This window comes from Sorex fumeus, unplaced genomic scaffold (genome assembly GCF_029834395.1).
Source record: "Sorex fumeus unplaced genomic scaffold, SorFum_2.1 ptg000054l, whole genome shotgun sequence".
Classification (NCBI taxonomy): domain Eukaryota; kingdom Metazoa; phylum Chordata; class Mammalia; order Eulipotyphla; family Soricidae; genus Sorex; species Sorex fumeus.
In genome coordinates this window covers 27611475-27629507 of record NW_026606111.1, presented here as the reverse complement: position 1 = coordinate 27629507, position 18033 = coordinate 27611475, and the positions used below count along the sequence as shown (strand labels likewise).

At 43.5% G+C, this 18033-nt stretch overlaps 1 pseudogene; it reads left to right on the top strand.

Annotated features, from left to right (window-relative positions):
• The first annotated feature begins 699 nt into the window (after nucleotides 1-699).
• Nucleotides 700-15940, top strand: LOC130033410 (zinc finger and BTB domain-containing protein 24-like; annotated as a pseudogene).
• Nucleotides 15941-18033: the final 2093 nt, after the last annotated feature.

Below are 18033 nucleotides of genomic sequence, written 5' to 3'. Positions count from 1 at the left end.
GCTCTGGAAAGTTCGTGCCGGGAAGCACTTGAGAGGTGGTGGGTCCCACTTGCCTCTTTTTGTTGCAGAGGGGAAAACAAACCCTCAGGGCCGACTTAGATGTTGAATGTTGCTTTCCTGCTAGGAATAGGTACACCTGGAGTGAGAACCTAAAGCTGGCTTTTGTGTTTGTTTTGTTTCAACAGTTGAAAATGATCTCGACTGGTGCCAGGAGTGCCCTCAGCAATAGAACATGTGTCTTGCCGGTCTGTGTGAGACATTAAGTTCTATTGTCTGTGTTAAAAGGAGAAGGGGGGGATTTTTTTTTTTTTAATTAGAAACAGGATTGTAGCACTGTAGCACTGTCCTCCCATTCATTGATTTGCATGAGCGGGCACCAGTAATGTCTCTATTGTGAGACTTCTTGTTACTGTGTTTGGTCTATCAAATACATCACTGGTAGCTTGCCAGGCTTTGCCACGCTCGAGATACTCTCGGTAGGTTGCCAGGCTCCCCGAGAGGGGCAGAGGAATCGAATCCAGGTCGGCTGCGTGCAAAGCAAACGCCCTACCCACAGGGCTATGGCTCCAATTCAGAAACAGGATGGGTGATCACATTCTTTTAGGCTCATTTGGACTGAAATTAACTTTTAGAGTGTTTTTCTAACATCTTTATACATTATTTTATTATTTCAGGTGCACTCCTGGGCTTCTAAGGAAAATGGCAGAAACACCAGAACAAACTGGACAGCTTGTTGTCCTTTCAGACACTCACAGTGAGAAGGGCTTGGCCAGTTTTGAAGATCAGAGAAAGAAAGGATTTCTCTGTGACATGTTAATTGTGGAGAATGTACATTTCTGGGCCCATAATGTTTTACTTGCTGCCAGTAGTGAATACTTCTCAGTGATGTTAGCTGAAGGGGGCAAGATTGGCCAGTCCATTTATATGTTGGAAGACATGGTGGCTGATACTTTTGGTATCCTGCTAAAATTTATCTACACAGGTTGTCTCCAGGCCAGTGAGAAAAGTACAGAGCAAATCCTGGCCACTGTTCAGTTCCTAAAAGTCTATTACCTGGTGATGGCCTATGTAGACTTTCAGAATCATCACAGTTCCCACAAGCCAACAGCTTTGAACACTGCTGGTGCTCCAGTGGTGGTGATTTCTAATAAGAAATGCTATCCTCTAAGCTGAAACAAGGATGGCCAAGAAAAGTCAGCAGTGTGCAGGAGACACAGTCAGACCTGACAACTGAGGAAGATATACAGCTGAGAGTGAAAATTTCTGTTCAGAACAGATAAAACTTTGTGGTAAAAGAAGAAGATGGGGAGCCAGTGAATGAACAGATTCAAGCAAAAGAGTTGGAAACATCTGAAGCCACTTTTGAGGCAGGCAGAAGGGAGGAAGTATCTGCAGAAAAAGATGAGAACTGTGATCCCAAGACGCAGGACGGGAAAGACAGCCAGCGTCCATACAGCAAGCGAAGGATCCGCAGATCCGTCAAACTGAAAGATTACAAACTTGTTGGGGATGAAGATGACCAAGGCCCAGCCAAGAAGGTCTGTGGAAGGAGAAAGCCCCCTGGCGGCCCCGAGGCCCGTTGTAAAGACTGTAGCAAAGTCTTTAAGTACAATCACTTTTTAGCAACCCACCAGAGGAGCCACATGGGTAATTATGCTTTCCCCACAAATTGGAATGTGTTTCAGGGAAAGAACACTAATCATGGCTTTCATTTATGGCACAACTTCTGTGCAGTGGGGATTATAATAAAGCCTTTAGACATGTTACTACATTTAATTCTCACTGTAGTCTCAGGAGATAGGGTACGACCCCAGTGGACAGAGGAAGAGCTCAACTCCTCAGAAGTTAATCAGCCCAGATCTTCCATTTGGGGACACCTGGGGTTAGAACCTGATAGCTTCATTGCAGAACCACTTTTCTTCTTTGGGGTGGAGGCTCAAGGCTTTCATGTCCAGGTGGCAAGTGCTAGATAAATTGATTGTCCTTTCTGACTCCTGGTCCTGCGTGAGCTTGACCATGGCTGTCCACTTAGCTTTCTCCCTTAGTAATCTGGCTTAAGTGGCTTCTCCTCTTTGGTCCCTTCTACAGTGATGGGAATGTTCTCTCTGCACTGTCAGATATGTGGTAACCACATGCCACTTGAACTTTGAGTATTTGACCCAGGGATGAATGTGAGAAAGGGACTAAAATTATTTTAATGAAGGGGCCACCATATTGGAGAGTATAGACCAATATTCAAAAATAATTTTCAGCCACCTCTTAATCCCTCTCTTCTGGGTCACTACCATGTAAGAGTTCCTTGATTCCATTGTCAGCCTTGGTATAGGGGCTGGGCCTAAATCTCTCAGCCAGTGACCTGACCAGAAAACCCAGGAGCATCTAGTACTGTGTTTCTCCACCTGGCCACATCTTAGAGTCACTTAATGAGCGTCTAAGACATCTGGTGGGGCCCAACCTCAGCTTCTGATTAATTAGAGTAGAGGTGCTTTTAGATCTTTGAATTTGTTTGGGAGCCACACCTGGTAATGCCCAGGGCTATTTCTGGCTCTGTGATCTGGGATAGCACCCAGTACAGAACTTGGTATGGAACCTGGGTCTCCATTCAGCCCTTTGTACCAAATTCCCAATTCCAGTAGTGTTTTCAAAGCTCCCTGTAGATTTTAAGTACTGATAGTTTGATTGTGAGCCTTGAATTTTGGTAGACCTGTGAGAAAGATTTGTTGAACTGTAATAGAGGACAGTTAAAGCAGTTTTTCTCAACCTCTTTTTAGACTTTGCCCCTTTTCCAACCTTGTTTCCTTGTGCCCCCCATCATACTGCCTCCTCACCCAATCATATGCCATGATTTTCACCACTGACCTTGAAATGTCCTGTGGGCTCACTGAAGCAACATATGGGCCATGGTTGGGAGACACTGGTTTAAAGAGTTGTAGAAGCCAGAGAGTTAATACAGAGGTTAAGGAACTTGCCTTGCAAGTAGTTGATCCTGGTTTGATCACTGACACTGTCTATGGTCTTCTGAGCACCCCCAGGTGCTCAGAGCCTAGAATAAGCACTGAACCTTGCTGCATGTGCAATCCTCCCAACCCCCTTCAAAATATAGCTAGTTTTATAAGACTTTTAGGTAAAATAGCATAGAGGACCCCCCCCCCCCCCCCCCCGCAATATTCTGGAATATTGTAGCCAATCACTTGAGTGTGAGTCTGTTTTCTTTCATTGGGTACATACTAGCGGATCCAGATAATCTGGAACTCCGTAGCTTTCAGTTTCAGAAAATTGTTTTAAAGTATTCTTATTGGCCCATTCTCTCTGTATTCTGAGCTGCTGCTCTTTTTTCTTTGTTTGGGGGTGGGGCACACCCAGCAGTGCTCAGCAATCACTCCTGGCGGACTTAGGGGATCATATGGTATGCCAAAAAATAGAACGTGAGTTTGCTGAAGTGCAGGGCAAGCACTCTACTCCCTTTACTATCTCCCTGGCCCCTAAGCTGCTGCTCTTTGGATTTAGGAGTTTGTGACCCATTCTTCTGATTTTTTTTCCCCTCCTATTTTCTATTGCATTTTGCTCTTCTTTCCACTTTTGTCATTTTATTTGCGGTGAGGGGGAGGGGGCCTCCCGCATAGTTCTCAGGAGACTCAGGGCCACTCTTAGAGAAGCTCAGCCCAGCTATGAGCACCTTATCTTCCTTAATTGGGATCTGTAGTGATGAGCCCCCGCCCTCCGCCCATTGCAGTGTCCAGGGATATTTATAAGGGCCATTACAAGGGTGCTAGGAATTGAACTCAGGGTTTTGCATGTGCAAGGCATGTGATGCACCTCTTGAACCACACCCCTGTCCCCCACTTTTATCTTTTTGATGTTTTCTTCACCCTGGTTGTCTTTTCCTAAAGTCCCTTTTTTGTCTGTTTAGTTATCTTCTTCAACAGAAGCCAACGCTTTGGGTGGGAAAGCCAGTTGCTTACTCCAGGATCTGTGCCCCAGGATCACTGGCCATTGTCAGGAGACCATTATGCTAATGTAGCAGGGATCAAACTGAGGTCAGCCACCTGGAATGCAAGGGTCTTAAGCACTGTAGTCTTTCTCTAGCCCCAGGCACTTCCCTTGCATATAGCTGACCCCAGTTTGATTCCTGTTAAGGACATTTTGTACCCTGAGCATCACCAGGAATGATCCCTGAATGCAGAGCCAGAAATGGCCCCCAAACAAATAAAAGTTAAGAATTAGCTACATGCAAGAGTGATTTAACCAGGGGCCAAGAGACAGTACAGCTAGCAGGATTTTTGCCTTGCGTGCAGCCAACCCAGGTCAATCAGCAGCATCTCATATGGTCCTAACACCTGTCAGGAATTATCCCTGAGCACAGCCAGGTGTGGCTCAAACCTCCCCACCCCACCCTCCAAAATAATGATTAAACCCTACTGGTTGTTTGCATGTGTGGATAGAAGTGTCAACAGAGACCTGGCTGGGATGGTTTGTATGGTGCCTGCTTCTTTCAGAAGCTTTGCATGTGTCTCTCAGCCTCCCCACTTCATCTTTAGAAGCTCTGCTCCCTCCGGCTGCACGGTGGGGAGCACCTCATGCTTCCATATACACTTTGGCTCTCCCTGCTTCTCTGTGCCGTTGGATCTGCAATCTGGAAACCCTGACTCCACAGATGCTTTGTCTTACCCTCTTCAGAGAACGTTCTGTGGGCCCCAGGCAGACCCTGACTTCAGGGAATAGGAGTCTTGAGGAGGGATGGGGGTGATAGAACTTTCAGGGCACGCTGTCTCAAATGAGCCTGTCAGCTCAGAATGGGTATCAGAGTTCTCTGTTCCAGCTTGCTGAATTGTACTGCTAATGCCTCTCCCATGAAGTGCTTTTTTGGGTTTGTGCCTTTTAGGAGAAACTTGTATGTTGTCCTTTAAATTTAGGAAGGAGCAGAAAGATGAGCAGGATCTTGCTTACACCATCCTTCTGGGGCTCTTCTTCCAGGGGAGCGACCTTTCAAATGCAATGAGTGTGGAAAAGGCTTTGCCCAGAAGCACTCCCTGCAGGTCCAAACCCGGATATACACAGGCGAGAGGCCATACACCTGCACCGTTTGCAACAAAGCTCTCACCACCAAGCACTCGCTGCTGGAGCACATGAGTCTCCACTCAGGTAATAGAGGGGCGGCTGGCATTAGGGTCCCATGTTGGCAGGGAGTGGGGTGGGGCGAACATTCCCATAATCTACGTGGTCCTTGCTTAGCTTAGCATCCTCACCCACACAGAGTTGGGAGACCAGATTATAGTTTATGTCAGAGGGCAGTTTTGATGTGCAGCTCAGCCTCTAATCTTACACTGAAGCTTATAAACTGGCTGCTGGAAGTTCAGTGTGCAAAAATATTTTACCCTCTAGAGACTGGAGTTATTTTCCTCTTGATGTCTTTGAATTTCATATGAATCCTTCAATTCTACCAACAGACCTTTGCATATTTCTCAGACTCTGATAGACACTGGAGACATTTGGATTTATGGCAGTCATGGTGTCATTTATGGAAGATGGGAAGGGCCTGCTGTGCTGTTTGCCTTCGTAGTGACCTTACTAGATCTTCATAGTTGGTGGAATGCTTTAGTGTATTGTGCTTTATTTGGCAGGACGGAAGTCTTTTACCTGTGATCAGTGTGGGAAATATTTCAGCCAGAAAAAGACAACTAAAGAGCCATTACCAAGTTCATACAGGTACAGTTAAAGGGAGAGAAATTTTTGATAGGTGGGGAAGATATGCAAATGCAGTATAGTTGTGTATTTCTGAAACATTAGTTTTGTGTTGTAGAAGATAGTGTTTGGGCAAAGAGTCATAAAAAGCCACCTAAATAAAAATTTCATGTGTTATTCTTACTGTGTATTTTTAATTGGAGGTTGGGGGGCCTAAGAAATCAAACCCACAGCCTCCCATGTGCAGGGCATGTAATCTCCCATTGAGCTAAGTCTAGGCCCTGTATTTAATTCTTACGTGACAGTTCAGTGCCACCCAGAAACATTATGGAATTGACATTTTTCAAAATACCTCTTGACAAGGAAGGTGCCAGTTGACTGCTTATTTTTGTGCCTGGACCACATCAACTGCCCTCCCCCCCCCCCCACCCCATAGCCTTTAGACCAGTCTGCTTTCATATGCCTCTGTCCATTGTCTGCTCTGCCAACAATATGATATGAGTGGGGATGTGAGGGGAGCTTGAGAGCATCATTTGTATTCAGCTGGTCAGCACATGAGACCTTTGAGGAAAGATGAGATTACATTTAGGGAGACTGAAAGGGTCCCAGTCTCTTGGGGAAACAGTAAACTGAGATATATAGGAAAATAATTACTACTACCAAGTGAATTATAAAAATTACTGTTGTTTCATTAAAGCCCCATATTTAAAGTGATTATTTTTCAGGGAAGTGCTTTAACACAGATCACTGAAGAAATGCAGGGAGAGCATATATGCACTGACACTTTTTTTATTATTGCGACAAGGTCACGGATTACCGAAATGTAACTGCCATCGCAAATTCCTGGATGTGTCTCAGCTAAAGAAACATCTACGAACACGTGCAGGTAACCCGCCTCAGCCTTCCTGTCCAGTACCGTTTATGGTGTAGGAGAGTTGAGGAATGGAGTATGCTTAAAGTCCTTTCTGAGGTGCTTATTGTTTGCTGGGTAGAACTTTCATAAGTGCATTCCTTGAAAGCCCCAGGCAGCAGTCTTTGAACAGCAAAATGGATCTCATATACTGAATATACCCCAAGAGAACAAGTCTGTATTTGGTATTGTGTTTCACTCTTTATCCATTTCAGCATTGAAGAGAGTGAAGTTTTGTTTTTAAGAAATCAAAGTGAGATATGGCTAATGTTCGTGAGTAGCTTAGAAATGGAGGGTTTTCTCCTTTCACCTCTGGATCAATACATAAAATCGAGGCTGTGTGAGAAATCACCTCCTGAGAATTCTACCATATCAGTCTTTCATTTAAGATCAGAAAAGTAAGTATGTGTGTGTTTTAGACCTTTCTGTAATGAGCACCTAAAAATAATGCTTAGATTTGCTTAGGAAAATGTTATGGATCGATTAATTAATAATGTTGTTAGGCTGCTAAAATCACATCTGATTTATGTTGCTTTGAACACATTGAAGGAGGGTGTTTAGGGGACCACTCCTGCTGATTCTCTGGGAATCATGTAGAGTGGGAGATTGACCAGGGTTGTCTGCATGTAAAATAAGCACCTTAACTTCCGCTATATCTCTGGCTAGTTTGAATATGTATTATTGTTGGGGAAGGGTGGAGTGGGTGTGTTGGAGTGACATCCAGCAGTGGTCGGGGCTAACTTCTGGCTCTGTGCCCAGGATTTACTCCAGGACATGTCTGGGGAGTGATAGGTGGTGCCAGTGATTACAGCAGGGTAATTCCCTTGAAAGGAAAGCATCTTAATCCTTATTGAATCTCTGGGACCTGGAACTCTTTTTAACAAAAGTTTTACTCTTCAACATCATTTACTTTCTTTAAAATAAACTTCATGGGGTATGAATAGATTTTATGAAAAGAAATATCTATAATTTTTTCTTTAGATATCAGATCCATGAAATTGAATTTTTCCATTTGACATAGTTATTAAACAGTAGATACCAGACTCTGTGTCGATTCTGAGGCAGTTACACTGAATGAGCTGGACATAGCCCATGCTTTTTTTTTTTTCTTTTTTTTTTTGCTTTTTGGGTCACACCCAGCGATGCACAGGGGTTACTCCTGACTCTGCGCTCAGGAATTACCCCTGGCGGTGCTCAGGGGACCATATGGGATGCTGGGAATTGAACCCGGGTCGGCCGCGTGCAAGGCAAACGCCCTACCCGCTGTGCTATTGCTCCAGCCCCATAGCCCATGCTTTGAGGGCTCACCTTCATATGGAGACAAAAAGCAGACTTCAGAGCATATTAGGGAGAGGGACAGGGTGTGGTAAGGGCAGCTGCTGCTCTGCAAAGGAGAGGATCCTTGTCTGGAAGTGTTCCTCTGCTGAACAAAACACCATAGTGGTGTTCAACTGAGGAACTGTGAAGCAGAAGCACACAAGCCATAGTGCCCATCTGAGAAAACACATCCTATTTTCAGAGGAAGCATCTATCCTGAGATGCTTTTATAAAAAATCCTGGTACCCGAAGATTCTCTTCAAGTGTTATGGGAAAGGGAGTCAGAATTAGCTTTTGGGGAGGTGGGGCTTGGGCCATACTTGGTGGTGCTCAAGGGGCTACTCCCAGCTCTTTGTTTAGGGTTGCTCCTCTCTCTGATCAGGATCATGAGGTGCCACATATCAAACCTGGTCCAACTGCCTCAGCCCTTTCAGAATGGGCATTTTAAAAAGTTGCCTAGAAAATGATTCTGTTCTGCTATCAGACAGTAGAACTTTGAAGGCCTTGGTCAGGACTTCTGAGTTTTACTCCAGATTAGATGACTTTCCCATGAGCAGGGATGTGATATCACTTGGAAATCTAATGGGCTCTCTATGCAGTGAGGTGCAATGGGGCACTCATTAGGATGGTGCCAAGACCATTAGGCTCTTGAAGTTCTGAGGGTGTGCTGTCCCTAGAGTGGTGCCAACAGCTGTGGATAGATTCTGCCCAAAGTGATGATGTGGCTTGCTGAGGATTGGAGTGGAGGGGTGAAAGAAAAGGGAGGAAAGGGGGAACAAATTGTGAGTTTAATTTTGGACATGTGAACCCTGAGTGAATGTCTGACATCTGTGAGTAGATGTGGCAAAGGCAACTGGGTGTTTGAATCTGGAGTCCACTGGAGACAGGCGGAAAGAGATGAGTGTGCCTGCTTACACACGTGCCTGAAAATGGACATCTTGACTTCCTGTTGTGGGAGTACAGTTTGGACCCTCTTGGAAAAAACTTTGGAAATACATGAATCAACACCTTAGAGGCCCAGCTGTGAAAAGATATTTGCATAAGAATATTCACCATCAGCGCTGGAGCCATAGTACAGCAGGTACAGCATTTGTTTTGCTGAGTTCGATCCCTGACATCCCTTAAGATTCCCCAAGTACCACCAGGAGTAATCCTGAGTGCAGAGCCAGGAGTCAGCCCTGAGCATTGCTGGGTGTGGCCCAAAAACCAAAACCAAAAAGAATATTCACCATAAGCAGGATTGCTTATAATGTCACAGGCTCGAAAATCCACATAGGCATCCACAGTAAGCATTCATAACCTCATCAGTCAGGTTAATTTTGAACAAAATATAACAGATGTTTGCCACTCAATGCCTCTTTTGCAGACCACAACACCCAAAAGGAGAGAGAGAACACAGGGGATTGCCCTGCCACAGAGACAGGGGGGATGGGGGGATGGGGGTGGGAGGGATATTATCCATGGTGGTGGAAAATGGGCACTGGTGGAGGGATGGGTATCTGATCATTGTATAATTGAAACCAAAGCACAAAAAATTGTAAATCTACAACTTTAAAAAAAATAAAATAAAATAAAGGGAAAAAAAAATAATAAGCACAAAACTATATATGCATATATATGTGGAAAAATTTTCTCTACATTTTCATTATTTGGAGGTTCACTAGAGGGGGTAGAATTAAGCACGTTTTGTTTTGTAAATCCTGTATTATAAAACATATGATCAAAAACAAAAAAAAAAAAAAAACAAAATATAACAGAATACAACAGCCTTGTAAAACGGTAAGGATTGGCTGGAGAGACAGTGAAGCAGGTAAGATGCTTGCTTTACAAGCAGCCCACCTAGGTTCAAACCTCAGCATTTCGTTTGATCCCCTGAGCCCACCAGGAGTAATTTCTGAGTGTAGAGCCAGGAGTAATCCCTGAGCACTGCTGGGTGTGACCTCAAAATAAAAAAATTAAAATGGTGAGAAGGCCGGGAGATGGCTCACAGAACGATGCACATGCTCTTGCACATGCATCAGCGTCAGTTAGATCCCCAGGACCACATGATCCTCTGAGCATCAACAGGAGTGACTCCTAAACGCTGAGGTGGGAATAGATTAATCACCTGTAAACAAAAGCAAACAAAGATAAATAAATCTGACTTTTATTTGACATTACAAAGCAGAGGGTACTAAATGGTCTCACAGTGCCAAATGGTATACCCAGGAGTGGGCTGAATCAATAGCACAGCGGGTAGGGCATTTGCCTTGCACGTGGTCGACCCGGGTTCAAATCCCAGCATCCCATATGGTCCCCCACGCACTCCAGGAATAAAAAAAATAAATAAATAAAATAAAATGGTATACCCAGGTGTATACACTAAAGAGAAGCCATGATCTTACAGAGTTAACTAGCTGTCCAGGAGGGAGTGGATAGATGAGTGAAACTAAGTGTCTTTTGCTTTCTGACTTATTTCCCTAACACCTCAGGTTGATCCAAATTGCCTCAGAAGGCATGATTTCATCATTTTTAATGGTATGGTAGTATCCTATAAAACATGTAAATATAGCTTCTTTATCCAAAATAGTTTATCTCTTCGTCTGTGCTGTGCATTTGTGCTGGTTTCATGTTTGGCTATTATGAACAGTGCTTCTCTGATCGTATGGGTGTAAATCTCCTCCCCCATTAGTGTTTCCTGTTCTTTGAATAAATGTCCAGGTGTTGTAGCACTGGATCTCTGATATTTCTATTTTCAGGTGTTTTTGTTTTGTTTTGTTTTTAAGAAATCTACACACCATTTCTCAGTGAGATAACAACCAATTTACTCTACCACTAACAGTTTTCTTTTCTCCACATCCTTGCCAACCTTTGTAGTTTCCTGTCTTTTCGGTAAAGGTCATTCTCATGGGTGTGAGGACTTAATCTCAACGTGATTTTGATTGACGTCTCCCTAATAAGAAGTGAAGTTAGCACCAGTTTTTTTTTTTTTATTGTACTCTTTATCCTACTATGTATCCAGACAAGTTCTCTATGATCTCTCTGTTCACTCTGGTCTTGCCTCTTCCACCTCTGTCGTCCTGACACCTCTCAGTTGAATGTTCAGTAAAATGCAGCACTTTGTTACATGATTGCTACATGTATGTTATCTTCTCAAACAGACCATATTCTTCTTAGTTATCATATCTTTTGTATCAAAGCTCTGTATTTTGAATAGCCTCTCAATATTTTATTTACTTTGTTTTGGGATCACATAACAGCAGTGCTCAGGGGACCATAAGGTGGTAGGGCTCAAATACAGGTCTCTGCTATGCAAAGCATGTGCACTAGCTCTTTGAACTCTCTCCATTGCCTATCAATGCTTTAGAATTGTATAAGCATGAATGAAATGGGTCACTGATAGCATGACATGTAATCCATGTCCCACTGTTACAAGAACAAATAAGAAACCAAGAAATATAGGAAAAGTTTCTCCAGATTCCCCTTAGGAATATTTTTTTTCTTTTCTTTAACCCCAAACCTCGGCCCCTTAGGAATATTTGATTTCTATTCATCCTACTGGCTTCCTCCAAAAGCTTCACTTGGAGAGTGTTCCTAGAAAGAATATCCATTACATCTGCCAATGGAAAGGCTCCCTGAGGTATAGTAACCCCAAATGGAATTGTGGATACAGTTAACCTTGCCATCAAGTGGTGTTTCCCACACAAAACTTTGCACTGACAAGTGAACTGAGCAGATACCCCCTGTTAAATTCTACAGAAAGAAGAAATGGACTGAGAAATGGACTGTGCCAGAATCAGAATAGGCCCAGCTCTGTTTCTAAAAATTTTGGAAAGCTAATGGCAATGACCTGCTCTGACCTTTGGAGTGGTAAGAGCCTGAGATACAAAGTGGCATACTGTCCTGTTATCAGAAGTGTCCCCTGCCTGAGGGGACGTGGCAAAAAGTCTCCCATGAGTTTTCCCATGAGTTTGCTGTATCAGTGAAGCTCTCTGACCATCTTCCACTCCCAAATGCACTCATCCCTTGCTGTTGCCTCGTTAAATTAATTTTTGTTCTTTGTCTTTCATAGTATATAGCTCCCTTGCCAATCTTCAGATCACTTAATTTTGTTTCCAGAGGACATAACCGTTTTAATGTATGTTCATTGTACATGCCAATGCTGAAGAAATATTTGTTGAAGCTTTAGTTGAACACCCTCCACACACCCCCACCGACCAGCACCACCAAAACCACCCCCACACTACCCCCACTCCCTGCACTAGAGTTTGTGTTCCTTGCCATCTGGCACCTTCATTGATGGAGCTCTGCTTTGTTGGACTGGAGTGTAATAAGAAGGGTTGGCAAACATATAACCATTTCTATTGGTATAGTCTGTTTGATGTGATTTACACTGAGAGCCACTAGTGATATACGCCATCCAGTGGACATCCAGGTGTAAGCCACCAGTGATACATACTGGTGTGTGTTATTTAAGTGTGGCTTCGACTTAATTCACTAGACAGGGATTTCCAGTGTGCCAGGCCCACATCTGGACACTGGGACAGTAGGAGGGGACAGGTTCACTAGCCCCACTGTTTCAAATGGTGGGGAATCCTTCATAAATGACAAGCACAGTTTGGAAAGAGGGAAGAGCATTGTGGCAAGATTAGCTTGGGAAGTGAACTTAGACAGGATGAGGGCTGAGGGTCCTTTTCAGTGGTGATGAAATTGCATCAGTCAAGTGACCTTTGCACAAACTTGAAGATTGGGACCCGTGTCAGCAGACCCTGGGGAGGGGAAGGGAATGAAAGATCTAGAGCAGTGTGCCTGGCTTGACTGTGGTGCCTGTGACTCTTCAAGAGGTTACATCAGTGGACAAGAGGGGCCAGCTGAAGTCAGAGAGGTTTGAGACGAAGGTGGGAGTGTTCTGACAGATCTTTGATTCTTGTGGGCCAGAGATCTGTGCTTCTATCTCAGAATGAGGAACCATTTGCAGCCAAAACATGGCTCATCTGTCTTGGCTCATCACCTCTACTCATGCTCCCTCTCACCCGTGATCAGTGTGGCTGGCCACACTGGTCATGGGCAAGAAGGAGCACAAGCAGAAGCTGGGGACATGATAGGAGAGATGCTGAGGGGTGGTGAGTTGGAGCTATGTTGCCAGTGGATATGATGTACAGGGGTTCTTCTGAAGGTCTGGAGGTCTTCCTAAGGGCTGGGAACAAGGCTGAGCACATACTCTGCAGGCAGGAGACACAGTTCCATCCTCAGCATCACATGGTTTCCCAACATCACCAGGAGTGGTCCCTAAGCACAAAGCTGTGTGTGCCTCTCCCCAGCAATACATTTAAAAAAGAGGTGGGGAATGCTCCTTAACCACATGGTACGATATGTGTGTGTAGTCACAGTAGGGATATGATCTGCTGATTGTATCCCGTACGCTGTCCTGGAACCCTAATTCCAGTACTCAGGCTGAGTGCCACCTGCACTCTGTCACAGGCTCTTGGTGCTCCTTACAGTGCATGGACACTTCATAGCAACTTGGAAATATTTTATTACTCTCTTCTTGTTTATTGCAGATTCAAGTGGAAGCATCTTTGTTCTTTTTTTCATAGCTAGAAAGCACAAATGGTTTCTGTCTCTGTTTCACATTGCATGTGTATTTCTGAACCCTTTCCTCCTTTAAGGTGAGATGCCATTTACTTGTGAAATCTGTGACAAATCCTTCACAGCCAAGAGTTCCCTTCTGACCCACATCCGAATCCATCGGTAAGGTTCTGGGGTTCTTTTTCTCATGTTAGATCCTTATTGAACGTGGGTGGTCAGTAGGGGGACAGATGCTCCTAATGTCATTCTCTTCCCCAAAGTAGAACTTTAAAAAATTCTAATGAAATTTGTTATTCTGTTCTTTTTTTTTCTTCCCTTATCTATAAATGAATTTCTCATTGAGGCAAAATCAGGAGAGTCAGTTCTGATTACCAGATGTCTACAATACTATTTCATTTTCCAAATTTCTATTTGGGGATGGAGGCTGTCTTAAAGCCTAAATTTAAAAAACAAAGTTTTTGTTTCTATTTGGTGGTGATGGAGTTGCAAAGACTTTGTATACCAAATTCATAAAAATTACCACTATTTAAAAAAAAAGAGAGATGAATGTTTTCTGAATAAACATTTTATTCATTCACTTTCACATTTAATTTAGTAGTTCTCCTAGAAGCACCACAAATAATTAGGGGCTATAATCATGTATTTATTTTACCATTAGAGTCTAAGAATTGGCTCTAAGAGAAGAAACAAATTATAATATGCAAGTACAAATGTTTGCTTTCTTATCCGAAATCCACATTCTGAAACACAATTAACTTTCTGGGCCTGTGCCTACCTACCACCTTGCCTCAAGCCCAAGCACACCTTTTGATTATGAAGCCCATGCAGGTTCGGACTTGCTCACAGGTCTACATATCTATAGGAGAACCCATGACAGGCCACCCGGCAGAATTTATTTTCTTCTTTTCCTGACTGTTCCCTAATTAAGCAGTCATTAATAGCTTCTTTCTGTCCTTAAGGTAACATCTTGCAAAGGAGAAAAACCATACTCATGAAGCACATGTGGCAAATTCTTCTCTGACTCCAGTGCCAAGAGGAGACACTGCATTCTCCACACAGGCAAGAAGCCCTTCTCCTGCCCTGAGTGTAACTTGCAGTTTGCTCACTTAGACAACTTGAAGGCTCACTTGAAAATACACAGCAAAGAGAAACACGCAACAGATCCCAGCAATGTTTCTGGCAATAATAATAGTACTGAAGAGGTCAGAATATTCAGCTACAGCCCTATCAACTCTCTACCTCCAGAGAGCAGGAAATCCAGCTGCTGGTAACCGATTCTGTACCCACCTCAATTTCATGTCGGGTCCCAGCCAGGGCATCAGCATCGTCACCGCAGAAAGCTCCCAGAATATGACTGCGGACCAGGCTGCCAATCTCACCCTGCTCACACAGTCAATTGCAGAACTTAATTCTTTCCGCTCAACCGGAGCCAACAGAGCACATTCAGAGCCTTAGTATGATCGAAGGCCAGATGGAACCTCCCAGACTGAGCCAGTGCATGTCATCACGCTGTCCAAGGAGACCCTGGAACATCTTCATGCCCATCAAGAGCAGACCAGGGAGCTCCACTTAGCAGCAAGTGCTTCTGATCCAGCTCAGCACCTCCAGCTGACACAGGAACCCGCTTTCCCCACTGAACCCCCACCATGTGCCCCAGCCCACAGCCCTTCCCCCGGAGCAGAGCTGACCTGAAAACATGTCTGACTGCTCTCTTGGTCTCTTCATGAATCAGATATAACTGGGTTGAGGGATAAAGCCAGGCTTTCTGAAACATTCACCCACAGGTCCTTACTGAGATGTGATAGCTATAGGTATTTATTGCTTTCCATTCAGGCAGCAAGATGTGTGGATCAGCTCTTAAATATAGTACTGATTTGGATAGTACCGATGTGGATTGGCAGCTCAGTGTTGACAAATGGTTTTCATTTGCATTCACTGTATTAAAAGGTTAGAGCTCTGATTTAGACTTTCCTGTATTCAGTTTTCTCAGCCATAGTTTTTGCTGACCTTATGTGTTACATTTTTTTCTATTTTTAGAACAGTCACATGGTAGCTGTGTTGGGTGGAATTTGGTTGCACTCTCTTATCTCTCAGGCAACACAGTTGCCACAATAAGTCAGTTCTGTGTATGACATTAAAATATGGGTGAGTTCATCCTTATGACTTCCAATCCTTAAGACATAATTCAACCTCTGTGCAGTGATCTTGTGCCATGTTTAAGGTAAACTCAATTATACATAACCCAAATGTCCATTTAACTCAAAATTCACATAATTAAGTAAAAATTAAGTGATTATTTTGTAATTCTAAACTCAGCTTTTCTGAATAACAGTGGTTTACATGCTTTTCAAAAGCAGCTTGCTGAAAATGTAAAAGTTCAAAATATTAATTGGATCAGGGCATTCACCCAAATGAACTGAATTTTTCTCAGCAATATTTGATCTTCATGATGAAGTTAAAGCTCCTTTAAGTATTCTGGAATAAAAATTTTATTCATTGTAATTAAAGTGTAATATATTCAACGCTAATTGATCTCTGTTGTGTATTGTGTCTGATAACTTTCTGGAGATGGGAATTGATTAAAATCTTTTACTAAGTTCACAATATGAACACACTTAAATACTGATCTTCTTAAAAATAATTTTGAGCCACAGAAATTTAGCAATTGTAGCCAGTGTGTGTCTGTAATCAATTTATGCTTTTAAGTGATTGATAGTCAAAATGAAATTGGATGATCTTAACATTTTATAGAATACTGCATTTTTTCAAGTAAACTGGTAAATTTATGATTGAGTTCTATATTGAAAAAGTTATGAAAATGAGCACTAGTATGCTAAATTAGCAGAAAGCTGGCAAATTATAAGGGTAATCCAGCCCCAAATTAGTAGGACATTGACATCAGAACTTCTTTTGTTTGGTATTGTTCTTGCTTTTTTTTGTTTTGGGACCATATCTGGTAGTGTTCAGGTCTTACTCCTCTGACTCTGCTCTGAGGGATCACTTCTGGCTCAGGAGACCATAAAGGATGCCAAAAATCGAACTTGGTTTGACTGCACACTAGGCAAGCATTCACCACGCTGTCCTGTCTTTCCAGCCCAGAACTGGCAGATTTGAGGGAGCATATGGAGGGCCAGGGATCAAATCCGGGTTAGGCTAAAGCAAGGCAAGTGCCTTACCCACTCTCTTGCCACTCCAGCCCCAGAACTTACTTTTTTTTTTTAAGTCCTTTTTTTTTTTTTTAATGTAGGAGTATTGCTATTTATTCAGCAATTTGGTTAGGCTGATTGAATTGGCATGAACTCTACCTTACTTCCCCCCCCCCATTTTTAATAATTTTATTTATTGAATCACCATGAGAACAGTTACAAAGCTTTCAAAGGTTTAAGTCTCAGTCATACAATGAAACACCCATCCCTTCACCAGTGCCCATTTTCCACCACCAAAAACCCCAGTATACCCCCTATCCCACACCCTCCCCCTACCTGTGGGGCAGATGATTTCCACATTACTCTCTCTCTACTTTGATTACATTCATTATTTTGACACCAGACCCACCATTATTATTTGGAATTTTATCCCAACACTCAGATCTGCCGACAAGGCAACAGTAGACAGTTTGTTTTCTGTTGTTGGTTATGAATAACATATGATGTCGCACGGCCACAGTAGTGGCCATGAGATTTTGGAATTCCAAAAATTTAACTAATCTGGAGGGATTTCTGCACAAACCTGCTGGGTTCTGAGATTTGTTCCTGAGTCTCTTGGATCATGGCTGTTAAGCAGCTTGATCAGGAGCCAGAGAGGCTGTTTGTGGGAGTGACTCAGGATCTCGTTGGGGTGGGGAGGAATAGGCTGGCTCCACCCCCATCCCGCAAGGCCCCACGTGTCTCATCTCTGTGGGCCCAATCCTGACTGACCAATGAACTCTGGAGGATGGCAGCCAGAGAGACGCCAAGGGGGAGCAAGCAGGGGGTCAGCACCCTTTCCCCCCTGGGGTAGCCTGGTGATAGTAACCTACTGTGGGGTCTAGATGCATTTCTGCCAAAAGTCACTGGGTTCTGAGATTTGTTTCTGAGTCTCTGGGACCATGGCTGTTAAGCAGCTTGATCAGGAGCCAGAGAGGCCATGCCTCCACTTATATAGCTGAGCCGGAGGTGGTTTGTGGGTGTGTCTCCCACATACCTAACTTTTGACCATTTACTTTCTTGGTAAACTTTGCCCCAAGTTTTTGGGTTCTGGCCAAAGGCACAGCAGCAATTTTGGGGATTCTGGAAGTCTGATGGCACCATCAGGCTGCTGATGCACTCGCCTCACAGGTACAGATTGACCTGTTGGCAGCACCATACCTTTACATCTTTGATTTTTGAACCCAGAAGATAGTAACCCACCAGGAGTGCACAGCAGATGTCTTCTCCCTCTCCCTTACCCCCCACCCCCCCAAAGGAAGACATCTTTGATTTTGGCCTGAATTAAAATTTTGGGCAGTTAAAGAAATAGAACATTTATTAAGTTCTATTGAAGATTGGAAACACTTTTTTAAAGTGCAGGAAAATAGT